At 44.1% G+C, this 19,867-nt stretch overlaps 1 protein-coding gene across 2 annotated transcripts in view; it reads right to left on the minus strand.

Moving 5' to 3' along the window:
* LOC147683385 (glypican-5-like) overlaps positions 1-19,867 on the minus strand; it is a 1,567,690-nt gene that overhangs the window by 459,711 nt on the left and 1,088,112 nt on the right. The window lies entirely within an intron of this gene.

The following is a 19,867-nucleotide window of genomic DNA, read 5'->3' on the forward strand; positions in this document are numbered from 1 at the left end:
TGTGCACCACTTCAACGATTGCCTCTTTGTGGGAGCATGCAGAAGCCAGTCGACTTTATAATGATACAGGCGAATCCATTGCAGATGAAATGTGGCCACCAGGGGAGCCACCACCTTTGTAAACACTTGGGTGCTGACTGAAGCATGGAAGACAATACTTGGAATTGAAAATACTGCTCCCTAATGCAAAACATGAGGCATTTCTGATGGCCCTGTTGGATCGGGACATGATAAGAGGCATCCTGCAGATCCAGTGTACACATGAAATGCCCTTTGATCACTAATGGAAATATTCTCTCAAGTGTTTCCATCTTGAGGGGCAGAGTTCTCACAAACTTGTTGCCTCCACCAGAAAAACTATGGAGAAGAACTCCTTGCCACTCTCTGTCTGAGGAACCTCAGAGATTGCACGCTTCTGGAGAAGAGATTCAGTTCCTTGACCAAGGGCCAGTCTCTTTTCTTTGTTGGTCTGACCCAAGAGTCGCTTGGGGTCTTGTACCACTCTTGAAATATATCCAGAACCCATGCCTTAGAAGTAGATGCCTACTACACCTGAAGAGAGAGATGGATCGTGCCTCTGACGGCAAACTCCTGACCAGCCACCATAAAGTCAGGAACGAGGTTTTGGGGGAGGCTTCATCTTTTTATCACCTCTTCTTAGGAACTGAAACCTTCCCTGCAAGTGCTGTGGTTGCCTACAAGAAGGGTCTAAAAGGAAATTTGTCTTGAAAAACTGCTTATCTGAAGAATGCTTCTTTAACAAAGAGAAATGCTTCTTTTCTTGGAACAACTTGTGAAGCTTATCCTCAAGCTTTGCCCCAAGCAATTAGTTACCTTGAAAAGGCATACATGGAGCGGATGCCTTATGCACCTTGTCTGTGAGCCAGTCTTTTAACATCACATTACTCCTTTCAGCAATACATGTCCCACGAAAGAGGGCGACAGCTGTTTCTACATCAAAGGAAATGCCTGACATACATTCCACTTGTCGTTTAATGTGTTCCAAGAGACTAGACCAATCATAGAATCATCCAGAGACCTAAAAAGAGCCTTTAGGTCAGAAATCAGACTGTGCCACATAAGTTCCATATATGCCCGTCCTCTTTTTGTTAGTAGGGTCTTTAACAACTGTGTCCTCTTCCAATGAAGTTCTCACCACAAGACTAGCAACAAACAAGTCAATTGGATCAGAATCTGGCAGATTTTGCTGCATATCATGAATGGGATCTCATTTAGTCATAAATCGTGGCAGAATAATTTTATCAGGATCCTTTCACTCCCTTCTAAGGACCTTTGTAATATAAGGATGCATAGGAAAGTCACAGGATCAGAACTTTGAAATTGCCTAGGTACTGTGGTATTTGGGCCCTAGGCCCTCATGCTGCTAAAATGAGGTTACACGGAGACAGTGTAGATGGTTGGTTAACTGGCCATGAGCACGTGCGCTCAGCCCTTTTTATTTAGCATGGTCATCTGACTGATGACGCCTGTGGTGGGTGGGTGTTCAGTGTGTGAGACAACATACTGCAACACTAGAACGTATCTCTCCGATACTACAGGTACAGGGTGGCCTTGAAGAAGTCTCTGGCATTTCGTCTTCCAGAAGCCCATATTATTCTTAACATGAGAAATCAAGTCATGTAATCATTGTTCCAAAACATATGTTACCCTGATTTCCTCCATGTCAGCAGCCTCTACCTATGAGTCAGAAAATGCAGAGGATAAAGCAAGGAACTTATTATGCCCCGTCCCTTTACTAGGGGCAAGCTCAACCAGGGCTTCCTTCATGAGGAGTTTAATCCTGGCCTCTTTACCCTCTCTGTGCCATTTTGTAGGTGGGGAAGAAAAAGAGTAAGACTGAAATGAGGAAGAGGGCTCCACATGGTGCCTCTTCCTCAAATGTCCCCCATTGTAACAGCTTGCAGCAAAGTTCCGCTACATAACCAGGAAACTCTTTCACCACTTGTTAGACTTGAATCTAACAAAAAACAGCAGAGTTATAGCCAACACGATCTCCACTATGCGGACTTACCATTTCTGCCTGCTTCTAATACTCCTGGCCCATGTCCAAACAGTCTGAAGAAAGGAAACTGGCAGACGCATGCACGTCGAATGTCCTGGCTGCACGTGCCGTAGAACCCAGAACCAGGAAGGAGCAATGGCATCTTCCACATTGAGTACTCCTTCCTTCCCTGCCTGCGTCTCCCCTAAGACCTGCAGACAGGAAGATGTGCAACCGACACGGCTGACGTTCCCACACAACTAGAAAGCTAGCTGGCTACATGAACAGCCTTCAGCAGCTCAAACCCCGCAGGAGCCACCCCTATCGTCCTTCTCACATTGTCATCTAGACGGAGAGCTGGGTAGGTATTGCCTGTGTGGGCTCCATCAGCATCCATATCTATGGGTATTCCTTTGTTCTATTCTCTGTGTGGCGAGATGGTAACGTCTCATTAGTGAGGAGGGGACAAGGCCAAGTGGGACCTGGGGGTAATGCTATATCTGAATGGGAGATGTAAACCAACCATGTGCTTTAAATTATAATCTCTGGTGCTTTTAAAAATGGGTCCTAGGGATCTACACTTCACCACATTAAAGATCAGAACTGCACAGTCAGAGCTGATCACAGCAGAGGGATTCTCTGCGTTGGAGATGGTACACAGTAAAAGCCAGGAATCAGTGCCAGAAATTGGATTTCTGCTCATCTTGTGTGAGTCACTGAGGAGAAGCAAGCTCCCTTCTGTGGGCCTTCTTCTTAGCACGTAGGAGTTGGGAATTAGCTTTCAAACCAATGACTCACAATGTAACGCGAAAAACCAAGGGCTCTGAGAAGGAAAAGTTTAGGAGTCTGGCCAAGGACACAATATAGAGTAGGGAGTCAGGCTAGACACGTATGCATCGGAGATTGATGATAGGACCTGAAACAAAGCAGTCTCTTGGGGTTCACTGATGTAAAATGGAAACAATTCATTTAACAAGAAAAAGGACAGCCAACTTTAAAAGTAAATCCTAGTGCTGCAGTGAATAATGGTCTTGAGTTTTAATCTCCTGGTTTTCTTTTAAACTTAGATATTCAATCACTCCCACAGTTCCTGCGTCTTCTGCTTGTTACTTGACTCAGGAGTGGAAATTCTGACAGGGCTTCTTTAGGTTTAGGTAATATACGCAGGTTACAGACATTTGCAGCAGGACAACCACTTGGAACAGGAAAAACAAACAAAGATGGCAGTAAATGCCAATAGATCTGGTCCTGTCAAGCTGGTGTGATGGTTAATTTATATTTAATTTATTCATGAAACAAAAACAAATAGAAAACAAAACATGCTGTAGCATAAAATTGGCGACCATATGTTTGCAATGCAAATTTAAATTAGAACATATAAAACGAATGCTTAACACAGGCAGGTGAATTTACAAATGTTTTTATAAGCATTTTAGTTTTAATTTACATCACAGGAAAAAAGATTATTCTAATTGGCGCAGAGAAAACATACTATCAACTATTAATTACTGTAACCCGAAGCTAAAGTTTAAAACACACGATGATGACCAAAACCTTAAAAGAAAAGGATAAAGAATAGAAGGAACATAGCATTGTAGAAGTAAGGTATTAGCCCCCCAGAACAGGCACAGAAGGGAACTTATTTTTAGGCAGATATGCTCATGTACATAAGAAAATTTATGTAATTCCCACTGCAAAATAACCAACAGCTGAGATGGGTTGGCACATTGACCCATGCTGTATGGCCTAATCGGCGGAAGGAAAAAGTGAATGACAGTTTAACTGACCAATGTATGAAGAAGACCAACCCAAATCCTATCTATGTATCTATAGATAGAAGTGATATTATGTATTGTAAATTGAATGTATATAGTGCTTATTACTCCTGACGAGGCTTTGAAGTGCTTTGCAGCAAGCAGTCCGCCTGCCCAAGATTGGAGTCAAATATTTAGTTGATTAGTAATATGTGCTTCCCTTTTTCCTTGTGGATTAGTTGTGGTAAATATGTTAAGTTTGGGCTCTCACTGTCTTGTGCGTTTAGTAGTGTTTTTAGCAGAAATAGAATAATGGGAGTGGATTAGAAATGGAAAGTCCAAAGTTGTTATAGGAAGTAGTAGACGTGCATATGTTAGATGGGTGATTTGGCTAAAACAGTAGGCGGAATTGTGAAAAGATATTTTGGAGTTCATGGTAGTGAGAAAGGTTTGGGATTAACCCAAGAGGGGAGGGTTGGGTCAAAGGTTGAAAAATTTAGTTTTTCTGGGCAATATATTTTAGTTTTTTTCAACAAAGAACTGAAGTTAACATATACATGTATAGAGACATGCCCACACAACAAAATATGTAGTGATATATATGTATATATATATATATATATATATATATATATATATATATATATATATATATATATATATATATATATACATACATACATACATACATACATACATACATACATACACACACACACATTCATTGGAAACAACAAAGGTTACAGGGAAGTTAGAGTTTGGAAATAGCATTAAAGACAATAGAAATGTATGAAAAGAGCCAAAGGTTACAGGGACGTTATAGTTAGGAAATAGAACTTAAGAAAACTTTAGAAATTCATTCACAAGCCAAACGTTACAGGGACGTTATAGTTATAATCAGATTTTATTTTATAGCATTTTTTTTTCAAGCTTTCCATTGTACACTTATACTAAAATTTGCCCACACGGGCGACTTAGGTGAATTGCTTGCACCAAAAAGATATTAGTGCAGCAAGAAAATGATATGTACGCAGAGATACTAACCAGAAATTTTAAATGAAAATGTGTGTGCCAAACAGTCCATGTCAAGAGTATGCCCACAGGGGCTTCTTAAAAAACCAGCATGGTGCATATTATTTTACAAAAGATGAAATAGAAAATAATTTTCACTATTTAAAAAAGAATGTTTTAAATTTTCTAATAACAATAATTTTATTAATATACAAAATGTGGAAAACATGCAAAAAACAGAACAATAAACAGTTAGGACATAAATTCTGAAGTATGTTCTCCATGTTTATAATGATGCACTTTCGAACATGTGACCTAAGATGGTGCCTCCATATTGTGAACAAGACAGTGTGGTAGCCGAAACGCGCCAGAACTGGTAGCACACGAGCATTTCAATAAAACCGCAATAATAGCATCCTGGAGTTGATGTCCTTGATCAATGGTTACAGAGAGGAGCTGCATTTGAAAAAAAAGTATATATATATATATATTACCTACTGGCGGTCGCCAGTAGGTAGTTATAGTTAGGACCTAGTTTCCATAGGAAATCCACAACATTCTATTTGGAATAACTTTGGCGCTGGTGGACGAATCTTAGTGAATTTCTCCAAGAAAATGGCCTGCTCCGCTCCTTCCCTGAAAGTTTGGGGGTGATTCGTTGAGTGGGGGCCGAGAAAAAAGGGGGGTCCCAAAACGTGTTTTCCCCATGCAATTTTCCATAGGGACCTTTAGCCAGGGCTACAACCCGAACGGCTGAACGGAATTACACCAAATTTGGCAAAAAGGGCTACAGCCCGAACGGCTGAACGGAATTACACCAAATTTGGCAAAAAGGTAGAATCATAGTGATATCTAGAGACGAAGTACCGTACTCTGTACTGTACTCTGTACCATCCCGAACACGAGCTGCATGCTGATTGGCTGTCAACTGTCTGTCAACACTCCAAACCAGGAAGTGTTGGCAGCCATCTTGTGCCTCAGTAGAACCGAGGCACAAGAAAGCAGTGAAACAAACGTGCAAAACACGCAAAGGGGGCAGGGTAGAAACACCCTGACCCCCTAGGCCTGCTCAGGGGGTCCCACAAAGACCCACAAGGCCAAACGATTTTTTTTTTTTATCGCGGGGTACGAAGTACCGTACTCTGTACGGTACTCTGTACCTTCCCGAGCACGAGCTGCATGGTCATTGGCTGTCAACTGTCTGTCAACACTCCAAACCAGGAAGTGTTGGCAGCCATCTTGTGCCTCGGTAGAACCGAGGCACAAGAAAGCAGTGAAACAAACATGCAAAACATGCAAAGGGAACAGGGTAGAAACACCCTGATCCCCTAGGCCTGCTCAGGGGGTCCCACAAGGACCCCCAAGGCCAAAAAAGTATTATTATTATTTTTAAAATTGCGGGGTACGAAGTATCGTACTCTGTACTGTACTCTGTACTGTACTCTGTACCTTCCCGCGTGCATACTGGAGGTTCCTGGTGGGCTAGTTGGCCCCCAGGGATCTCCAGTATGCAAGGGGAATTAGTTCCCCCTCTGCAAACGCGCCAGGGGGCAGCGTCGCAGAGAGGTGTAAAAAGGGGCATGGCCTCATTACACCTCTCTGCAATGCAGCCCCCTGGCGTATATTGGAGGTTCCTGGTGGGCTAGTTGGCCCCCAGGCACCCTCAGTATGCAAGGGGAATTAGTTCCCCCTCTGCAAACGCGCCAGGGGGCTGCGTTGCAGAGAGGTGTAAAAAGGGGTGTGGCCTCAATACACCTCTCTGCAATGCAGCCCCCTGGCGCATACTGGAGGTTCCTGGTGGGCTAGTTGGCCCCCAGGGACCTCCAGTATGCAAGGGGAATTAGTTCCTCCTCTGCAAATGCGCCAGGTGTATTGAGGCCATGCCCCTTTTTACACCTCTCTGCAACGCAGTCCCCTGGCGCATACTGGAGGTTCCTGGTGGGCTAGTTGTCCCCCAGGGACCCCCAGTATCCAAGGGGACTTAATCCCCCAATTTAGAACACGCTACAGGGCACGTTTGCACAGTGGTGAAGGTAGGGGGTGGGGCTTGAGGTGATGTGAGTGCAAACATGCCCTGTGACGCGTTTTAAGTTGGGGAATTAATTCCTCTTCAATCCAGAGGTCCCCTAGGGGGCAATTAGTCCATCAGGTATCTCCAGTAAGCGCCATGGAGCTGTGTTGCAGAGTGTTGTAAAAAGGGGGCGTACCCTCTGAACACCTCTCTGCAACACAGCTGCCTGGCGCATACTGGAGGTACCTGGTGGGCTAGTTGGCTCACAGGGGACCTCAGGATTGAAGAGGAATTAATTCCCCAATCTAAAACGCGCCACAGGGCGTGTTTGCACACATGTTACCTCAGACCCCGCCCCTTTCCTTCACTATTGAGCAAAATATTCCTTTAAAATCAGCCGAACTAAGAATTCCGATTTACTCACCTGTTATCACAAGAAACGTCAGTGCTGCATCTTTTGAGCAGACTACTGATCCTGAAAAGTAATTCTAACCATACTTACAGTAACTTGAATTTCCTTCCATAGGCTAACATTGACTGGTTTCACTTGGAAATTTGTGTGGAGTTTTGGAACTTTAAAAAATTCCTCTAAAATCAGCCGAACTACGAATTCCGATTTACTCACCTGTTATCAGGAGAGACCTCAGTGCTGCATCTTTCAGCCCACTACTGATCCTGAAAAGTAATTCTAATCGTAGTTACAGTAACTTGAATTTCCTTCCATAGGCTGACATTGACTGGTTTCACTTGGAAATTTTTCTAAGTGTGGAGTTTTGGAACATAAAAAAATTCCTAAAAAATCAGTCGAACTACGCATTCCAATTTACTCACCTGTTGCTCACTACTATTCCTGAAAAGTAAATTTAACTGTACTTACCAGTAACTTGAATTTCCTTCCATAGGATATCATTGCCTGCTATATAAAATATATATAAATTAAAAAAATATTAAATAAAAAAAAATATTACAATTTCAATATTTTTTAAAACATTTTTTTTATTTATAATAAAAATATGTAATGTAATTTAAAAAAATATCTAAAAATAAATACTTTAAAACAATGTAGTAAATTAGTATAAAAAAATAACAATTAATACATTTAAAAATTATCATTTACAAAACCTTTGAAATTCACTGTAAAAAACATAGGTTTCAGCCACGTTATAGTTAGGAATTAGCATTTAAAAAACCTTGCAAATTCACTGAAAAAAACATAGGTTTCACACATGTTATAGTTAGCTGGACATTTCACTCATACAAAACCATTGAAATTCGCCTGTTATAGTTAGTTCAGCTAACTATAACTCGCGCGCCCGCAATGCACTGCTGATGACGTCACATATTACATCACTCATGACATGGTCAGTGACATCACTCATGACATCACTGATGACATCTCAAATGACATCACCGATGACATCACTGATGACATCATCCTTGCGAAAGATGTCATCAGTGATGTCATGAGTGATGTCACTGACCATGACATGAGTGATGTAATATGTGACGTCATCAGCAGTGCATTGCGGGCGTGCGAGTTATAGTTAGCTGAACTAACTATAACGGGGAATTTCAATGGTTTTGGAGTGGGTGCATGAAAGATTATATTGGGGTGTGAGTGGGTGTGTCAGAGATTATGTGGCTAATGTCATCAGTGATGTCATTTGAGATTTCATCAGTGATGTCACTGACCATGACACGAGTGATGTAATATGTGAGGTCATAAGTAGTGCATTGCGGGGCGCGAGTTACAACTGCAGAGGTTTCCTGTTTTTGTACGAGTGAAACCTGAGCCTAACTATTATGTCTCTGCAACATTTGTTTTTTCCATTGGATATGGATATATATATATATATATAAATATACATACCGACGTAAGGACGAACTCCACAGGCAGACGATTCTCAGAATCCTTTATTCACAAAACCGGCAATTGCATTCAAATTAATTATTCAGCCAATGCGTTTCGGAGCATCCCTGCTCCTTCTTCTTAAGAAAGGCATAGTACAGTTGACGTACTTTCAATTACATCTGCATCTCACTAATTGATTGCCCTCCTCTGGGCCTCGCAGGTAGGCATGTTCAGGTACATGCTGGTACTTGCAGTGTGCGACCAACCCTTTTTACCCTTCAGTGAGTTGCATGTATTTCCAAAGTTTATTTTGCATTTACAAACCCTCCAATGGGCCTCAGAGTGCATTCCGGTCCTTTAATTTACAAAACTCCTGTGCCGATTAGGTACTTGCCATAATTCCCTGCCCCGCTTGGCTTTTCACAAGCACTTCCTATGAAGAAGGAGCGGGGATGCTCCGAAACGCATTGGCTGAATAATTAATTTGAATGTAATTGCCAGTTTTGTGAATAAAGGATTCAAAGAATCATCTGCCTGTGGAGTGCATTCTTACATTGAGGCAAATGTTTGGGGACATTAAACACAGCGGTCCATGCCGTGAAGGACTGCACCGCCACAAATGTTATGTTGGGCCGGAAGGGCAGGGAATTAAGGAGTGCTTCCTGACATCGGGGCAACGGTTTGGAGACACATACACAAACACACACACACACACACCCACACACACACACACACACACACACACATATATATAAAGAGGGTGGGAGCACACTGCCTCACATCCCAGCACTCAGTTCACCCCAGTGCATCATGGTCAATGCAGTTCACGATAACACTTACTTTGTGACAGTCTTTAGTTTTTCACCCTTGTTTGATCTCTAGACAACTGTTTCAGGATAGTTGTGTTCCTTCAGTAGAGAGCAACACATCATTGTGGGGGTGCTTAAAATACTGTCCAAATTCTTCTCAGGCCACTGAATCACTCACTTGGGGCAGGTGCATCAGCCAGAGCACATCATCTCATTAGCTCAAGGGATCCTTTTCAAGCAAAAAAAGCGTGGGGGCTGTTGTGTTCTGTGTTTGTGTGACTAAGGCCTCTAGTAGTCCACGGCAGACTTCTTACAAGTATTACGCAATCTGGTGGGTGTGACTGGATGTAGATAATAAAGTCTGTGTTGCAGAACATTCAGTTAACTGTTGCATGCTGAAGAATAAAGACGTGCAAACCAGAGCTCCGTGTGTGGTGTGGGATGCTCCCAGGCTGCGGAAGACACTTCAACTGGTCACGAGAAAGGGGATACATAGCCCCAAAGATACAAGACTGATCTCCCTCAGAGTGTGCCTTGGTCCAGCAAACTGCTTGTGCATTCCACATATGCCTCATGAAGCAGCCTACAATTGGCGTATGTGGAGTCAAAGTGTAACTCCAGCTATTGAGAGGACTTAGAAGAAGGTGAAGGCCCTACAGAGGAGCACAGCTAGTAAGCCTGCCAAAAATCTACAGGTAGGGCTGAAAGAAGAGATTTTGCACCACAGCATAACACAGAGCCAGCACCGATACAAAGCAGAAACACTTAAGACAGTGACAATGAGGTACGAAAAAAGGCTAAAGGCAGTGACAATCAGGTGCAAAGAAATGCTAAAGGCAGAGACAACCAGGTACAGAAAGTACAACTGTACTCATTGGAGCAAACGAGAAAAGTACCACCCGACCTCCCATCGAGACTTGCCAGGGGCCAGTGCACTCAAGGTAGCATATGGCATCCACAGCAACCTAAGCGTAATCATGGGGTTGTGCTTTGAAACAGCGAGGGATGGCCCCTATGCCACCCAAAAAATCTCAGCCACCCGGGGCCTCCAACTTCTTCTCCCCAGCACCCAAGGGGACATCGAGGGGCAATCCCAAAAGCCCCTAATGCACCATGACGATCTCCAGAGAGGAACTGCTGGCCACACTCAGGGAGTTCAAGCAGGAGCTGCATGATGACATCAAATTGGACATTGGGGCCTCCCTTGACGCATTCAAGTCGGAAATGGGGGAGCGACTGGTGGCCCTACGGGCGGATGTGGACTCAGTCGGAGCCCGCACCCTCGACCTTGAAGCTAAACACCAAGACCTGGAAGAGCGCATGCAACCGCTGGAGACCCAGTCCGCAGATGTCTATCTCAGATCTAGCCGGTCTTTGGGCAAACTCTCCTGCGTCTCTCTACTGGAATTTTCTCCCTTCCCCTCTTCACCATGCCCCCTATCCCCCGCCTCTCTATTCTTCCCCTTTTTCCAGCTATTGACCTTTGCCCCCCCCATCCTTGCTCATAGTTCCCACCCTGTCTAGCCACTGGACTTTCTTCTGGTAACTTTCCCTCATAAATTGAGACCTAGCAATCTGAATGATGCCCGATGGAGCTACCTGTTTCGCTATTGGGGTGATGGGCTGTGGATTCCCTCCTTGGACGTCACCTACCCAGTCGGTCTTTGGGCAGACTTCCTTTTGTCTCTCCTGCCGTCTTTTCCTTCACCCTCCCCCTTCACACTTCCCCCATCCCCCCTCCTCTCTATTTGTCTAACCTTTCTTTAATTTTTGACGTAATGTGTATTTGCTTTCATTCTCTGTAACATTGTGTAGCCTAATGTAAAGTGTTCTGATACCTACGGGTCTAGCCAGCCCCATATATAACTCATAAATAACGCTCCTCTGAACTTCTGTTGGACCTTTGACGAAGTCCCATGGGCGTCAAAACTGTTTGTACTCACCTCGATACACGAGCAACCTTGGCTGATGCCCGGTGGAGCTGCCATATGCAGCTAAAGAGGAATCTGGCCCTGGTTTCACCCCCTCGGCCGTCACCTACCCAGCCGGACATCTGACATTGTTTTCCTTGTTTATCCTGTTGTGTATTCCCTCCCTCCCCCTCCTCCTATGACTCTTTGATTTAAGTGATGTAACTATGCAACCTGTAACTCGCTGTAACTCATGTTAAGCGCCCTGATACCTCCGGGTCTACTAGTGGTGGCACTCAGCTCGACTCAAATGATCTTCAAGCTTTGACACTCTCCAATTGCTGTTGAAAAGAGTGCCAAATACGGCACAGCTGCTACCCTAAAACCACCACCGCCATTTAATTACGCCAAAAAGCCGAATATTAGTGCCAGATGGACTGCTTGGATCGAAACGTTCAATGACTTCATAGATGCTATAGGAGAAGCAGATGACAAAAAGATCATCAAATACTTAAAGAACTTGGCGGGAGATGGCGTAAAAGGGGTGATAAAGAAGATATCACAAGCTGAAGAAGTATCATACCATCAAATCAAAAAGACGTTGGAGGCCAAGTTGAAACTAATGCCAAATGTAGACTATGAAAGGTACACTTTCAACCAAGCACGACAGCACCTAGTGAGACAATGGATGAGTTAGTTGAGAGACTTGATACACTTATAAAGCACTGCAGGTTCAATTATTTCAATGATGAAGAAGCCATGCATCCTAGAGTTAACAATGGTTGCCTCCCCAAATCATTCCGACAATGCACGATGAGAGAAACGTTCAGCTTAGAGAAAGTACTCATAGATGCAAGAGCGGCGCAACATGCCAATCAACGACCTGCTGATATGGAAGCTGGAGCAACCCAAAAGGAGGTGCACGCAGTCATGATATGTATTAGGAATATCTAATTTATGTCTTGGTACCCATCCTTTGCTAGACATACTGAAATCCAATAACCTAGTAAATACAGATAATACTTGATAAAGTTCACAAAATATAATTCTAGTAGATGCAGAGCAGACCTTAGAAAGGAAAGAATGCTATCGTTTCACAACTATACTATACCGCCATTAAGAATTGCCATGTAGTCAGTTGCAGTGGGAGGGGGAGGGTGAGGGTGATACACAATAGCCTGAATTAGTTCATGAATCGTGGAGTTACAAGTAATTGTGTCCGACTGTGCCCCAGTCCCCTTATTTCTATTAGGGATGGATCAGGTTGAGTTACGGGCTCAAGGGCGAAGACACAGAACATAATGTGCCCAAGTGCACCCCTGGGGTGTTAGGGCCATTCATTTTAATTTATTTTAATCAGCATTTTACCTACAATTTACACAGACAGGAGGCCTGGAGGGGAGCTATGCATCTATTTATTTTATTATAGTTAAAGATGTAGAAGTGTAGGTCTGTTCCTTATTTAGATCTTGTCTGACAGTGTCCAGTCTAAGGATACAGGCACTTTCCTGTCACAAGTTTACTTCATGATGGTGAAAATGCATCATTCATTTGCTGATTTACTTTTGCAACTGCCAAATCATTAGGATGTCATCAATATATCTTTAACAGTAAATTAGGCCTGGGAGTAATTTTACATAAGCCAGAGTAATCACACTAAGGTCCAATAATTAAGCAAGTATGCCCACTTTTATAATTAAGAGTAATTTTGGGGGAAAATAAGCACAGAAATATTGAACTTACAGAGTGTGAACAGCTGCTCCTACTACTATTGCCGTTGTTTCGCATTTAGAACACAAAAAGCATCCTCGCATCCATTTTAAAGCAAATAGTGCTAAATGCCTGGAGTAAACTTGGTAAAATCACATTTCTATTTGTGTTCCTTCACATTTAGAGCTATATCTTATCACAAAATGCACCTTCACATCCATTAGCGCAAAATGCTAAATACTCTTCTTGCATAATCACATGTAATAAGGTGTAACTTTGTGGGTATTCTGTGTAATTACGCTACAGTAATTTATGCAACTTATGCCCACTCCTAGAATACATTTTAGCCCTGTCAATATATGACCCAGTTAAGACATTATACTTAGGGTATTATACTTACTCTACACACCCAGCTGCCATATCTGTGATTCACATATTCAGTCTTTTATTTTACCAAGATCATCCCCCACATATCTAACTCAGTGGCCATGAACTAGGCTGTTTGTCTGCCCACAAACTGTAACAATTGTTAATAGAGGCACTACTTGTTCAAATAGCAATAATGACTATTCCACTTTAACAATGGAATGTGAAGTGTCACTGGTTGCTGTGCAGTTAACCAGTGTGTACCCAGATGTAAACCATTAAATGATTTTTTACCCATCATTTTCCAGCCTGGAGAAAATTCTAGGTAAATGAGCCTTAGAAGTCAAACACGTTAGCTGATACTGTTCAATCAAGCCATACTCTAAACTTGATGTTGTTCCATCATGCTAAAGGATGAAGTAATATAGTAATAAAACATCACACACAACTACAAAATGTGGAAAATGTATTTATTGTGACAGAATCAAAATATTTAAAACAATGTATCATGTAAAGGGACAAAGTGGGCATACATGGTCCCATAGTTCTTTGTAAAATGTATTTGGTAACCATTGAGTGTGATAAAAGCTCATACTTTGGTTTCAGTGTTTCGAAACTCCCAGTCCATAGTAACCTGCATTTTGGCTGTGAGAAAATGAAGTGTTTATGATTGGATCTGTGAAGCCCTTGAAACACCTTCATTAGAGAATTAGGTGTTCCAGACAATGAGTCTTAAAACAAGCTATACTGTCCAGCTACGCCAAACTGTATTCATTCATCCCAGTGAGCATCTGTTTTGCCTATATTAAAAAGTGTCAAATTACTTTCCATTCCAGAAGACATAATGTAGTCTGGGTACTGTCTTCGAAGATATGAATTGAGGATCCACCCTTGGGTCTTGTAGGCAGGCAACTTGACTGTACCTACTTATCAAGTCATGAGTCCTCTGGAAATAAGCAAAATGCTACCTGTCAATTTGTTCATCAGTTCTGAGTGTGAGAAGGGCATCTATCCTAGCAGCCGCTAACCAATTAAAAAAATAATGCAATTCCATCTGTCCATACGCAAGGGAGAATTAAACAACAGAAGAGCCAGCAAAAGATAAACAAAACCTACCCTCACTATAACCAGATAGGGTGCAAGCAGAAATATTTGTATTTATTTATTTATCATAATATAAATGGGTACCCATTAAGCAAAGTGTAAAGTTCAAAATCCCCTTCACAGTCTACAAACATCGGTACACCCACAGCCGGCCCAATCTTTGACACCTATTGAACACCTAGCAACCAGCCAGACCACTCAATCAAGATGTTTGGATGCACAGAGTCTTTGCACAGTGAGATACAAACATTTTGGCATGTATTTGACTCTCAAGACACACCCTTTTCAAAATCCTCCATTTGACTTTTGCGGCTAGCCTGGAGGTGGACTCCAGAAATTATGAAAACACATCCTTTATTCCAGAGCCTATCATGAAGCCCTCCCTTAAAACAAATTTGGGCCCGATTACGATGTCGGGAGGAAAGCCTTCAACCTGGTGTCGGAGGCTTTCCACCTGACATTGTTGGTTTCCCTCTGACTGCCACATTATGATGGCGGCGGTCGGAGGGAAACCTGCAGGGGGATTCCGCTGGTGCTTCTGACAGGCTCAAGGAGCCCGTCGGAAGCCACCAAAATACCACTATGACAACAGAGCCGGGATACCCATCGGGATTATGATGTAATTTTCTGACAACCTTAGGATGTCTGAATGCGTATCAAGAGAGAGAGAGAGGACCAGAAAGCTAGTCCTTATCCCCGGGGTTTATATATGATTAATCAAAAGGAGACTAGCTCATCTATTACGAAATTACCAAAAGTAAAGGACTCAAGTATGTTTCATCAGGGGGTAGGAACACCTGGTAAGTGTGTTCATGAAGCCCTCACCCACCAACCTAGTTGGTGGCATGCTTCATCATCGGGCCACCCAGTGACACCTAGCGTGTCCCGGGTGTGCTTCGACGCCTGATTACAGCGGAGCAGGTATGTCGCTGAGTGTGCAGTGAGGAGTGACAAGAAAGTGATTTTAAAACGGCTTGGCGGGGGTCCCAGTACCCACGGGTAAATTAAACTTTAATACCTGGGCCTCCGTCAGCGGTTAAAAATAAGGCTATTGGATGTTGGAGACGAGTTACGACCTCTCACATCCAGTGGTGGGTTGACATGTTTCAGCCAGTGCCTTATGAATATGCGTGCTTTCCGGCCAGTTGCCAGTTGCAGCGTGTTGGGAGGAGGCGTGTTGGGAGGAGGCAGCCGTTCTGGCTGTTTGACCGGGACACGCTGTATCCCCTCCTCCGGGGATTGTGGTCTGGGTTGCGGCCGCTCGCAGTTGGAATCGCGGATGGAGCCGCTGTGACCTGGGACCAGGGACCAGGCACCGGTGACCTGATTTGCGACCGGAGCTGCCAGTGACCCGAAACGCGGCAGGAGCCGCTTGAGTCTGAGACTTGGACCGCGGCCGAAGCCGTTAGTGATTCGGTTCGCGGCTGGGCTTGAAAATCGGCCGCAGGTGATCCGAATCGCGGCAGAAGCCGCTTGAGACTTGTAGACATACCACGAGTGAGGGAAAGTATCGCGGCCTGAGCCGCTTTGTGGTTCAGGTCCCGGCTGGGGCCGCTGGTGGCTAGAATTGCGGCCGGAGCCAAGCTGGGGGCATCATACCGGCAAATTGCCAATTGCCAACAATTGCCAACATCTAACTGTTAATTGTACAGTAGGAGGAGCCCAGTGGGAAGCATCGCCACACCATAATTTATTTTTTAACTCATGGAGTCGCACGGCAGGAGCTGGCAGCACCGCCTCCCACGTTATCTTTGTTTTCCTTACGTCTGACCACTGAGGCTGGACCCTTCGTACCGCTGAATGATCAAACACCCCTCCACCTCTGTCACTGCTACCTCTGCTATCTAACGGCTGCCTTTCCTGACGGCTGCTGCTCAAGTCGATCACCGCCACATCTCCGTCCCGCTGTATCGCTTTGTCCCGCTGTTACACTCAGCAGCTGGCTTGGGGTAGGCGGTTGGGCGAGTATCCCACAGAGCAGATAGGCTTGGAGGTAAGCCAAGGCGAGTGGTTTGCTGTGACTTTTGGTTCTTGTGTATTTTCTGTGGGGCCAAAGGGCTGTCCCTTACCTGCAGACTCGCGCCCCAGACATTCAGGCTATTCTATCCCCGCCATCGCCGCAGCTGCCAGGACACCGCAGCGCGGCAGCCGGGATAGGGAACTACATTACCCAACATCCTTAGCGGCAGGACGCCGCCTCCAGCAACCAGGGTGCGCCCGAAGGCGCTTTAATAGAAGGACTGCCCTCTGCATCGTGGGTAGCGCCGGGAGAAGCCCGGGACAAGGGCGGGACCATCTAAGGCCATCATAGGCCAGAGGAGGCCGGGTCGGGACATCCCCCCTTGCATTTGATTATATGCTATGAAGAACACTGACTCAAGGTACCTTACCAACTGACTATATTTGGGTTATTCTACAGGTTCTTGCCAGGGGTCATTGTTGCTCGACTCCCGATATTGTTTTTGTTCTGATTGTTACAAGCAGTCACACTATGTCTTGTAAGGGGGGCTCTAGAAAACACTCCTTCGAGGGTGACTTGCTCAGGGGAAGAATGGACTATTATTTTAAGAGTGCTATATTGCCCATTGCTAGCGAATTGGAGAGACTAGAAAGTTCTCCAGCCATGAACAGCTCACCTATTATGGGTTCTCCCTCACAGACTGCTGATACAGCCCCAGCTCTATCATTATTGGAAGAACTCAATCTAATGTGTAAAGCCTCGTATGCCCCTGTGAATATAGAAAATGTGCTAACTCCTGTTCCAATCTCCCCTATAGTTATGTCTAGTCCTTGTCCCAGTCGTTCTTCCCAACCAACCCAGATCTTACAGGACATGTCTCCCACAATTCACCCAACATCAAATTCCCTACTCACCGTCTCTACCCAGGTGCCCTCGGCCAAAAGGAAGAGAGATAAAGTTAGCCAAATGGGCAGTCAGGTCAAGAAACAAAAATTAAACCGACACCGACCAGTACACAATACCCCTAGCACTGATATTCCGAAAGTACCTGTACAGGATTCCCTATTGTCTGCGCTTGAAAATATTATGAAATCTATTATATCCCCGTTGCTCGATAAAATAACTAGCTTAGGGAATAGGCTTATGGGACTTGAAGAAGCAATAAAGGCTAACTCACTACCTACAAAAACCTTGGGAGGACCAGTACAACTACAGTGCCTACCCCCTATAGAATCACCTGATTCTATTATACAAAACACAACCATCTGTAAACAAATAGCTGCCCCACCCATGAATACTTTAAAAAACTCGAAAGCAGCCACAATACCACAGCGTTCTTACCCCAGGGTTGCGCAAAATAAAGAAATGCCATCCCAAAAAAGAATAGTGGCTAGTCACGACACCATCCCACATAAAACTAACCACCTACATTTGCCACCAGAGGCAGCTCCCATTGTGTGCGTCCTCGCAGGAATCCGAGAACTCCCAAAGGGGAAACATGAAAGACAGCAGGATTTAAGGAACAAGGTAGTGTTCTGGCTAACTAAAAATAGACCATTGCCCCCCAATATAGATGTCACTATATTAAGCGTCAGAAGGGTGGGCTGGCTAGGACCTCTTGTAAAAAATACTGTGGGCGATTTGGTACTCGTAAAATTCAGTAACAAATATGTCGTCTCATACCTCAAATCTTGGAAGCCGCAAATAGGCGATGGTCTAATATCGACTTGGAGTTTAAGCGATTTTTACCCTAGATCTTTATATGTCCCGTCGCACCGCTAAGTAACTCAGAGTAACTTCCGGACGGCTAGAAGTGGTCCTGTACTGAATAGTCCCCTTTCCCCCTATTTTTAATTGATTTGTTCATTTTTTCTGTTGTCCAGTGATTAGCTGATTTCTTCTATCGATTTAATCATTTTTTAAACGTTTGTTAATTTCTTGTGAAATGAAATTTATTTGATGTGTTGATGTATATATATCTGTTGCTGTTGCTTTTATGATTTTTATATTGAAATCGAAATAAAGCTAATCGAATCGAATCGAATATGCTGGCTTTCTTCAGGACCTATATTAAAAAATGTGGGTGTGATTAAACTAGTGGATGTGTAATTCAGACTATGTGCATACACGCCCTAAAGTGTTTATCTATGTGTGAGAGGGGGATTCACTTCTCAAAAACACCTGTACATGTAACACATATGGACAAAGACAAAACATACAAGGGAAAAACAGAGTCACTAAGATGTATGGCATTATACACATCTGATTGCCGGCACTATAGCGGAGGGGGTGTAGGCTATTGACGGCTACAGTGTAATGGTTCTGGTGGTACCATTAAGGTGAGATTCGCACTTTTAGTTCGGGAGTGGTGTGGCTAAAACACGGGTTTCACATACATTGTGCATATGTGTGAAGAGGCGCAAGAGTTGTTTCTTACGCTTGTTTTAGCAGTTTTTGGCTTCAAGGTAGAGAAGTAGCAAGGGGTTGACCCTATGGGAAAAAAGGTTTTGGCCACTCAAATTAGGAGACCTGTAAAGGAAGAAAAGGTAGCGCTTACCAGTGGTAGTGGTGGTTGTTTCTCATACTCACAGCTTTTCTGGACAGAGCCTGCTCTGGACCTGTAGTGCCTCCTCCGCATACCGGTGAGTAATGGCCGGTCCTGCTGTGTGTTATATACTGTGGTTGATTGGATAATCATGTGCACCTGCATTTAGTGGAGGCAAGAGTAGAAAGACTCGAAACGCCGAGTCATAGTGCTTGAGAGGGCGCCAGGGCGTTGCTGTGCTGCTACGTGATGCAGGCGCGCATGCGTAGTGCCCATGGGTAGTAATGTGCATGCGCGGGTCGGTAGTGTTATACCTGCGCATGCGCACCGATGTGCTGCGCGCGCGCAGTGCCCATAGGTTGTAAAGCGCATGCGCGGGTCGGTAGTGTCGAAGCATACCCGGGACACGCTAGGTGTCACTGGGTGGGCCCGATGATGAAGCATGCCACCAACTAGGTTGGTGGGTGAGGGCTTCATGAACACACTTACCAGGTGTTCCTACCCCCTGACGAAACATACTTGAGTCCTTTACTTTTGGTAATTTTGTAATAGATGAGCTAGTCTCCTTTTGATTAATAATATACAACCTTAGGATGTCGGCAGTGGCGGCTGGTGACATTTGAAGGTAGTAGGGCGTAAAAGTTTTGTATGAGTGCCCCGGAAGCGAAAGCGTGTAGCAAGTGAGTCCAGCCACCATTTGGTGGGGTTCGAGGAGATTCTCCTCAAACCCCTTCTTTCACCCCCAAAAAAAGAGCAGGCAAATGGTGCATTTAAGTAAATTTGAGGAAGCAAGAGAGTTGATAAAGCAATTGTGAAAGTGTAGTTATGGCATA

Source organism: Lissotriton vulgaris, chromosome 11 (assembly GCF_964263255.1).
Source record: "Lissotriton vulgaris chromosome 11, aLisVul1.2, whole genome shotgun sequence".
Taxonomy (NCBI): domain Eukaryota; kingdom Metazoa; phylum Chordata; class Amphibia; order Caudata; family Salamandridae; genus Lissotriton; species Lissotriton vulgaris.